The following is a 10,000-nucleotide window of genomic DNA, read 5'->3' on the forward strand; positions in this document are numbered from 1 at the left end:
GCCGGCCGGTAATTAGAGCCGGCCGCCTGTCCGCCCGCTAATAAGGGTGCAGTTAGGTGCAGACCAGCCCAGCGGCTCCAGGGGCTAAGTACATGTGGGTAAATGATGAACCAGTTAGCAGGCAGGGCAGCCGGCCGGTAATTACAGCCGCCCGCCCGCTAATAAGGGTGCAGTTAGGTGCAGAACAGCCCATCAGTTTCCAGGGGCTAAGTACATGTGGGTAAATGGTTAACCAGTTAGCAGGCAGAGCAGCCGGCCGGCAATTAGAGCCGCCCGCCCGCTAATCAGGGTGCAGTTAGGTGCAGAACAGCCCATCAGTTTCCAGGGGCTAAGTACATGTGGGTAAATGGTTAACCAGTTAGCAGGCAGAGCAGCCGGCCGGCAATTAGAGCCGCCCGCCCGCGAATCAGGGTGCAGTTAGGTGCAGAACAGCCCATCAGTTTCCAGGGGCTAAGTACATGTGGGTAAATGGTGAACCAGTTAGCAGGCAGAGCAGCCGGCCGGCAATTAGAGCCGCCCGCCCGCTAATCAAGGTGCAGTTAGGTGCAGAACAGCCCATCAGTTTCCAGGGGCTAAGTACATGTGGGTAAATGGTGAACCAGTTAGCAGGCAGAGCAGCCGGCCGGCAATTAGAGCCGCCCGCCCGCTAATCAAGGTGCAGTTAGGTGCAGAACAGCCCATCAGCTCCAGGGGCTAAGTACATGTGGGTCAATGGTTAACCAGTTAGCAGGCAGAGCAGCCGGCCGGTAATTAGAGCCGCCCGCCCGCCCGCTAATAAGGGTGCAGTTTGGTGCAGAACAGCCCATCAGCTTCCAGGGGCTAAGGACATGTGGGTAAATGGTGAACCAGTTAGCAGGCAGGGCAGCCGGCCGGCCGGTAATTAGAGCCGGCCGCCTGTCCGCCCGCTAATAAGGGTGCAGTATGGTGCAGAACAGCCCATCAGTTTCAAGGGGCTAAGTACATGTGGGTAAATGGTTAACCAGTTAGCAGGCAGGGCAGCCGGCCGGCCGGTAATTAGAGCCGTCCGCCTGTCCGCCCGCTAATAAGGGTGCAGTTAGGTGCAGAACAGCCCCTCTGTTTCCAGGGGCTAAGTACATGTGGGTCAATGGTTAACCAGTTAGCAGGCAATGCAGCCGGCCGGCAATTACAGCCGCCCGCCCGCTAATCAGGGTGCAGTTAGGTGCAGAACAGCCCATCAGCTTCCAGGGGCTAAGGACATGTGGGTAAATGGTTAACCAGTCAGCAGGCAGAGCAGCCGGCCGGCAATTAGAGCCGCCCGCCCGCTAATCAGGGTGCAGATAGGTGCAGAACAGCCCATCATTTTCCAGGGGCTAAGTACATGTGGGTAAATGGTTAACCAGTTAGCAGGCAGGGCAGCCGGCCGGCCGGTAATTAGAGCCGCCCGCCCGGTGATAAGGGTGCAGTTAGGTGCCGGCCAGCCCAGCAGCTCCAGGGGCTATGTACATGTGGGTAAATGGTGAACCAGTTAGCAGGCAGGGCAGCCGGCCGGCCGGTAATTAGAGCCGCCCGCCCGGTGATAAGGGTGCAGTTAGGTGCCGGCCAGCCCAGCAGCTCCAGGGGCTAAGTACATGCGGGTAAATGGTTAACCAGTTAGCAGGCAGGGCAGCCGGCCGGCAATTAGAGCCGCCCGCCCGCTAATCAGGGTGCAGTTCGGTGCAGAACAGCCCATCAGCTCCAGGGGCTAAGTACATGTGGGTAAATGGTTAACCAGTTAGCAGGCAGGGCAGCCGGCCGGTAATTAGAGCCGACCTCCCGGCCATTACGGGTGCAGTTAGGTGCCGACCAGCCCAGCAGCTCCAGGGGCTAAGTACATGTGGGTAAATGATTAACCAGTTAGCAGGCAGGGCAGCCGGCCGGTAATTAGAGCCGACCTCCCGGCCATAGGGCTGCAGTTAGGTGCCGACCAGCCCAGCAGCTCCAGGGGCTAAGTACATGTGGGTAAATGATGAACCAGTTAGCAGGCAGGGCAGCCGGCCGCTAATTACAGCCGCCCGCCCGCTAGTAAGGGTGCAGTTAGGTGCAGGACAGCCCATCAGTTTCCAGGGGCTAAGTACATGTGGGTAAATGGTTAACCAGTTAGCAAGGCAGGGCAGCCGGCCGGCCGGTAATTAGAGCCGGCCGCCTGTCCGCCCGCTAGTAAGGGTGCAGTTAGGTGCAGAACAGCCCATCAGTTTCCAGGGGCTAAGTACATGTGGGTAAAAGGTTAACCAGTTAGCAGGCAGGGCAGCCGGCCGGTAATTACAGCCGCCCGCCCGCTAATAAGGGTGCAGTTAGGTGCAGAACAGCCCATCAGTTTCCAGGGGCTAAGTACATGTGGGTAAATGGTTAACCAGTTAGCAAGGCAGGGCAGCTGGCCGGCCGGTAATTAGAGCCGGCCGCCTGTCCGCCCGCCAGTAAGGGTGCAGTGAGTTGCAGAACAGCCCATCAGTTTCCAGGGGCTAAGTACATGTGGGTAAATGGTTAACCAGTTAGCAGGCAGCGCAGCCGGCCGGGAATTACAGCCGGCCGCCTGTCCGCCCGCTAATAAGGGTGCAGTTAGGTGCAGGACAGCCCATCAGTTTCCAGGGGCTAAGTACATGTGGGTCAATGGTGAACCAGTTAGCAGGCAGAGCAGCCGGCCGGCAATTAGAGCCGCCCGCCCGCTAATCAGGGTGCAGTTAGGTGCAGGACAGCCCATCAGTTTCCAGGGGCTAAGTACATGTGGGTAAATGGTTAACCAGTTAGCAGGCAGGGCAGCCGGCCGGTAATTAGAGCCGACCTCCCGGCCATTACGGGTGCAGTTAGGTGCCGACCAGCCCAGCAGCTCCAGGGGCTAAGTACATGTGGGTAAATGATTAACCAGTTAGCAGGCAGGGCAGCCGGCCGGTAATTAGAGCCGACCTCCCGGCCATAGGGCTGCAGTTAGGTGCCGACCAGCCCAGCAGCTCCAGGGGCTAAGTACATGTGGGTAAATGATGAACCAGTTAGCAGGCAGGGCAGCCGGCCGCTAATTACAGCCGCCCGCCCGCTAGTAAGGGTGCAGTTAGGTGCAGGACAGCCCATCAGTTTCCAGGGGCTAAGTACATGTGGGTAAATGGTTAACCAGTTAGCAAGGCAGGGCAGCCGGCCGGCCGGTAATTAGAGCCGGCCGCCTGTCCGCCCGCTAGTAAGGGTGCAGTTAGGTGCAGAACAGCCCATCAGTTTCCAGGGGCTAAGTACATGTGGGTAAAAGGTTAACCAGTTAGCAGGCAGGGCAGCCGGCCGGTAATTACAGCCGCCCGCCCGCTAATAAGGGTGCAGTTAGGTGCAGAACAGCCCATCAGTTTCCAGGGGCTAAGTACATGTGGGTAAATGGTTAACCAGTTAGCAAGGCAGGGCAGCTGGCCGGCCGGTAATTAGAGCCGGCCGCCTGTCCGCCCGCCAGTAAGGGTGCAGTGAGTTGCAGAACAGCCCATCAGTTTCCAGGGGCTAAGTACATGTGGGTAAATGGTTAACCAGTTAGCAGGCAGCGCAGCCGGCCGGGAATTACAGCCGGCCGCCTGTCCGCCCGCTAATAAGGGTGCAGTTAGGTGCAGGACAGCCCATCAGTTTCCAGGGGCTAAGTACATGTGGGTCAATGGTGAACCAGTTAGCAGGCAGAGCAGCCGGCCGGCAATTAGAGCCGCCCGCCCGCTAATAAGGGTGCAGTTAGGTGCAGGACAGCCCATCAGTTTCCAGGGGCTAAGTACATGTGGGTAAATGGTTAACCAGTTAGCAGGCAGGGCAGCCGGCCGGCCGGTAATTAGAGCCGGCCGCCTGTCCGCCCACTAATAAGGGTGCAGTTAGGTGCAGAACAGCCCATCAGTTTCCAGGGGCTAAGTACATGTGGGTAAATGGTTAACCAGCTAGCAAGGCAGGGCAGCCGGCCGGCCGGTAATTAGAGCCGGCCGCCTGTCCGCCCGCTAATAAGGGTGCAGTTAGGTGCAGGACAGCCCATCAGTTTCCAGGGGCTAAGTACATGTGGGTAAATGGTTAACCAGTTAGCAGGCAGGGCAGCCGGCCGGTAATTACAGCCGCCCGCCCGCTAATAAGGGTGCAGTTAGGTGCAGAACAGCCCATCAGCTTCCAGGGGCTAAGGACATGTGGGTAAATGGTGAACCAGTTAGCAGGCAGGGCAGCCGGCCGGCCGGTAATTAGAGCCGGCCGCCTGTCCGCCCGCTAATAAGGGTGCAGTTAGGTGCAGAACAGCCCATCAGTTTCCAGGGGCTAAGTACATGTGGGTAAATGGTTAACCAGTTAGCAGGCAGGGCAGCCGGCCGGCCGGTAATTAGAGCCGGCCGCCTGTCCGCCCGCTAATAAGGGTGCAGTTAGGTGCAGAACAGCCCCTCTGTTTCCAGGGGCTAAGTACATGTGGGTCAATGGTTAACCAGTTAGCAGGCAGAGCAGCCGGCCGGCAATTAAAGCCGCCCGCCCGCTAATCAGGGTGCAGTTAGGTGCAGAACAGCCCATCAGTATCCAGGGGCTAAGTACATGTGGGTAAAGGGTTTACCAGTTAGCAGGCAGGGCAGCCGGCCGGCCGGCAATTAGTGCCGACCTCCCGGCAACAAGGGTGCAGTTAGGTCGCCGACCAGCCCAGCAGCTCCAGGGGCTAAGTATATGTGAGTAAATGGTTGACCAGTTAAGCAGGCATGGCAGCCGGCCGGTAAGCGGAGCGTCCCGCCCCGTAATACGGGTGCAGTTAGCTGCAGAACACACCGGCAGGTCCAGGGACGAAGTAGTGGACGGGGAAACGGTTAACCAGTTAACAGGCAGGGCAGCCGTACGGGCAGTAGAGCCGCCCGCCCCGTAATACGGGTGCAGTTCGCGGCAGACCAGCCCCGCAGCTCAAAAGTCTAAGTGGAGAACGGGGAACCGGTTGACCGGTGAGCCGAAGCATGCCAGCAGGCAGGGAAGGTGCAAAAAGGGCCGATAAGACCGAACCGGCACGAGTAACAGGCTGCCGGGGGCGGGTTCCCAGCAAACCAGGTGAGGGGGCGTGGCCGGAGGCCGCGCAGGAGAGCCGCCCGCCCGTGAGTACGGTTAGAGGCAGCAGCGGGCTTCCCCAGCAGGGCAGAAGCCGAAGTGCAGGGAGCGAAATGGTTAACCAGCGAGCAGGCAGCATTCCGGCAGGGCTGGAGGGCGAAAAACGGCGTAAAATAACGGACCGGCAGGAGGAAATGGCTGCCGGGGGGCGGACCCAGAGCCCCCACGTGAGGGGGCGGTTCGGGTGGCAGAGCCGCGCATGCGCGGTTGGAAAACGCGTCACGTCGGAGCAGGGTGAAATCATTAACCAGTCGGCCGCTTCGGCGTCGGCTGGCCGGGCCGAGGAGGGTCGGACCGGGGAAAGGTTCCCGGTTTCGTGTCCGTCGGGTGGTCCCGAGTGCGGCAGGAAAAAATCCGGAATCCTGGGAGCCTTTTTTAAAAAAGAACCGGTCCGGGATGGGGTCGGATTTGGAAGCGTTTGCGGGGCCTAGGTGCCTCTTCGTCGGCATGACTACCGGACGGTCACCCGCCGATCGGCATTTGCGATTTGTTGGCTGGGGAGGTTGGCGGGGTACCTGCAGAATAGTAGGAGGTGGCAAATCGAGAATCGGTCGACATCGCCAAGTGCCTTCTCGAGCCTCCAGGTCTGCAGGGACCGACCCAGGCTGCCCCCAAACCGACCGCGAGGCCGTGCCGGGCGGCCATTTTTGGCCATTTTCGGCATTTTTCGCGTCTTTCGGTAGGTCACGGAAAGCGGCGGCCTGAAGCCCGGGCGTGCCCGGGGAAGGCTCCCCTTCGCCCGCGGGACCGGATTTGCCCCGGAAACGTCCCGAAGCCGGCCGGGAAGGCGGTTTCGAGGGCGAAGCACCTCCGATTGCCTTCGCAAGGCCGGGGAAAGTGGCCCCTGGGCCCGGGAGAGCAAAATCCGTGCGAGGACGGAAGCCCATGAGGTCAGATCCGAGGCTCTTACCCGGCGCCCGGTGGGGGTATTCCCGCAAAGAGCAGCGAGTGCGCCCGGCGACGGGTCAAGTTGCAATTTCTGGCATGCCACTCCTGGAGCTGGTTCATGAGTTCCCCTCGGAAGTCCCGATGAGGAAAGGGCAAAATGGCGTTTTGCGGGCTTTGGGGCCTCTTCGTCGGTAGGACTACCGCCCGACCTTACGGTTGGAATTGTCGGCAGGGGAGGTTGGCGGGGTACCTGCAGAATAGTAGGAGGTGGCAAATCGAGAATCGGTCGACATCGCCAAAAACCTTCTCGAGCCTCCAGGTCTGCAGGGACCGACCCAGGCTGCCGCCAAACCGACCGACAGGCCCTGCCGGCGGCCATTTTTGGCCATTTTCGGCATTTTTCGCCTCTTTCGGCCGGGATGGAAAAGCGGCGGCCTGAAGCCCGGGCCTGCCCGGGGAGGCCTCCTAATCGCCCGGGGGACCGGATTTGCCCCGGTGAGAGCCCCGGAAACGTCCCGAAGCCGGCCGGGAAGGCGGCCAAGGACGAAGCACCTCGGATTGCATTGGCAGGCCGTGCAAAGTGGCCTCCGGGCCCGCGAGACAATGCAGGGTGCCCTCGGTGTGCCCCTGAGAAATGGTTAACCAAACGAAGGACAGTGCGCCTCGGATTGCATTGGCAGGCCATGCAAAGGGGCCCCCGGGCCCGCGAGACGTTACAGATTGCCCTCGGTGAGCCCCTGAGAAATGGTTAACCAATTGGACTTAGTCTCTGGCGGAGAGACAAAGTGTTTTCACGAGAAATGGTTAACCAATTGGACTTCGTCTCTGGCAGAGAGGCAAAGTGTTTTCACGAGAAATGGTTAACCAATGAGGACAATGGACCTCGGGTTGCATTGGCAGGCCGGGCAAAGTGGCTCTTGGGCCCGCGAGAGCAAAATCCGTGCACAGACGGAAGTCCATGAGGTCAGATCCGAGGCCTTTACCCGGCACCCGGTGGGGGTATTCCCGCAGAGAGTAGCGAATCTGCCCGGCGACGGGTCAAGTTGCATTTTCTGGCATGCCACTCCTGGAGCTGGTTAATGAGTTCCCCTCGGAAGTCCCGATGAGGAAAGGGCAAAATGGCGTTTTGCGGGCTTTGGGGCCTCCTGGACGGTAGGACTACCGCCCGACCTTACGGTTGGAATTGTTGGCAGGGGAGGTTGGCGGGGTACCTGCAGAATAGTAGGAGGTGGCAAATCGAGAATCGGTCGACATCGCCAAAAACCTTCTCGAGCCTCCAGGTCTGCAGGGACCGACCCAGGCTGCCGCCAAACCGACCGACAGGCCCTGCCGGCGGCCATTTTTGGCCATTTTCGGCATTTTTCGCCTCTTTCGGCCGGGATGGAAAAGCGGCGGCCTGAAGCCCGGGCCTGCCCGGGGAGGACTCCTAATCGCCCGGGGGACCGGATTTGCCCCGGTGAGAGCCCCCGAAACGTCCCGAAGCCGGCCGGGAAGGCGGCCAAGGGCGAAGCACCTCGGATTGCATTGGCAGGCCGTGCAAAGTGGCCTCCGGGCCCGCGAGACAGTGCAGGGTGCCCTCGGTGTGCCCCTGAGAAATGGTTAACCAAACGAAGGACAGTGCGCCTCGGATTGCATTGGCAGGCCGTGCAAAGGGGCCCCCGGGCCCGCGAGACGTTACAGATTGCCCTCGGTGTGCCACTGAGAAATGGTTAACCAATTGGACTTAGTCTCTGGCAGAGAGGCAAAGTGTTTTCACGAGAAATGGTTAACCAATTGGACTTAGTCTCTGGCAGAGAGGCAAAGTGTTTTCAAGAGAAATGGTTAACCAATTGGACTTAGTCTCTGGCAGAGAGGCAAAGTGTTTTCCAGAGAAATGGTTAACCAATTGGACTTAGTCTCTGGCGGAGAGACAAAGTGTTTTCAAGAGAAATGGTGAACCAATTGGACTTAGTCTCTGGCAGAGAGGCAAAGTGTTCTCACGAGAAATGGTTAACCAATTGGACTTAGTCTCTGGCAGAGAGGCAAAGTGTTTTCCTGAGAAATGGTTAACCAATTGGACTTAGTCTCTGGCAGAGAGGCAAAGTGTTTTCCAGAGAAATGGTTAACCAATTGGACTTAGTCTCTGGCGGAGAGACAAAGTGTTTTCACGAGAAATGGTTAACCAATTGGACTTAGTCTCTGGCGGAGAGACAAAGTGTTTTCAAGAGAAATGGTTAACCAAATGGACTTAGTCTCTGGCAGAGAGGCAAAGTGTTTTCAAGAGAAATGGTTAACCAATTGGACTTGGTCTCTGAACGGCAGGCAAATTGTGGCCTTGAGAAATGATTAACCAATTGGACTTAGTCTCTGGCGGAGAGACAAAGTGTTTTCACGAGAAATGGTTAACCAATTGGACTTAGTCTCTGGCAGAGAGGCAAAGTGTTTTCCTGAGAAATGGTTAACCAATTGGACTTAGTCTCTGGCAGAGAGGCAAAGTGTTTTCCAGAGAAATGGTTAACCAATTGGACTTAGTCTCTGGCGGAGAGACAAAGTGTTTTCAAGAGAAATGGTGAACCAATTGGACTTAGTCTCTGGCAGAGAGGCAAAGTGTTCTCACGAGAAATGGTTAACCAATTGGACTTAGTCTCTGGCAGAGAGGCAAAGTGTTTTCCTGAGAAATGGTTAACCAATTGGACTTAGTCTCTGGCAGAGAGGCAAAGTGTTTTCCAGAGAAATGGTTAACCAATTGGACTTAGTCTCTGGCGGAGAGACAAAGTGTTTTCACGAGAAATGGTTAACCAATTGGACTTAGTCTCTGGCGGAGAGACAAAGTGTTTTCAAGAGAAATGGTTAACCAAATGGACTTCGTCTCTGGCAGAGAGGCAAAGTGTTTTCCAGAGAAATGGTTAACCAATTGGACTTAGTCTCTGGCGGAGAGACAAAGTGTTTTCACGAGAAATGGTTAACCAATTGGACTTAGTCTCTGGCGGAGAGACAAAGTGTTTTCAAGAGAAATGGTTAACCAAATGGACTTCGTCTCTGGCAGAGAGGCAAAGTGTTTTCAAGAGAAATGGTTAACCAATTGGACTTAGTCTCTGGCAGAGAGGCAAAGTGATTTCAAGAGAAATGGTTAACCAATTGGACTTGGTCTCTGAACGGCAGGCAAATTGTGGCCTTGAGAAATGATTAACCAATTGGACTTAGTCTCTGGCGGAGAGACAAAGTGTTTTCACGAGAAATGGTTAACCAATTGGACTTAGTCTCTGGCAGAGAGGCAAAGTGTTTTCCTGAGAAATGGTTAACCAATTGGACTTAGTCTCTGGCAGAGAGGCAGAGTGTTTTCACGAGAAATGGATAACCAATTGGACTTAGTCTCTGGCAGAGAGGCAAAGTGTTTTCAAGAGAAATGGTTAACCAATTGGACTTTGTCTCTGGCAGAGAGGCAAAGCGTTTTCCTGAGAAATGGTTAACCAATTGGACTTAGTCTCTGGCGGAGAGGCAAAGTGTTTTCAAGAGAAATGGTTAACCAATTGGACTTGGTCTCTGAACGGCAGGCAAATTGCGGCCATGAGAAATGGTTAACCAATTGGACTTAAGTCTCTGGCAGAGAGGCAAAGTGTTTTCCTGAGAAATGGTTAACCAATTGGACTTAGTCTCTGGTGGAGAGGCAAAGTGTTTCCCGTTGTAATGGTTGGCCAATGCACTTCGGATTGCGTTGGTAGGCCGTGGAAAGTGGCTCTTGGGCCCGCGAGAGCAAAATCCGTGCGCAGACGGAAGTCCATGAGGTCAGATCCGAGGCCTTTACCCGGCACCCGGTGGGGGTATTCCCGCAGAGAGTAGCGGGTGTGCCCGGCGACGGGTCAAGTTGCAATTTCTGGCATACCACTCCTGGAGCTCGTTAATGAGTTCCCCTCGGAAGTCCCGATGAGAAAATGGCAAAATGGCGTTTTGCGGGCTTTGGGGCCTCCTGGACGGTAGGCCTACCGCCCGACCTTACGGTTGCAATTGTTGGCAGGGGAGGTTGGCGGGGTACCCGGAGATTTTCGGGGACACGATTTTCAGAACATTTTCA

This window comes from Cetorhinus maximus, unplaced genomic scaffold, assembly GCF_964194155.1.
Source record: "Cetorhinus maximus unplaced genomic scaffold, sCetMax3.hap1.1 HAP1_SCAFFOLD_1630, whole genome shotgun sequence".
Classification (NCBI taxonomy): domain Eukaryota; kingdom Metazoa; phylum Chordata; class Chondrichthyes; order Lamniformes; family Cetorhinidae; genus Cetorhinus; species Cetorhinus maximus.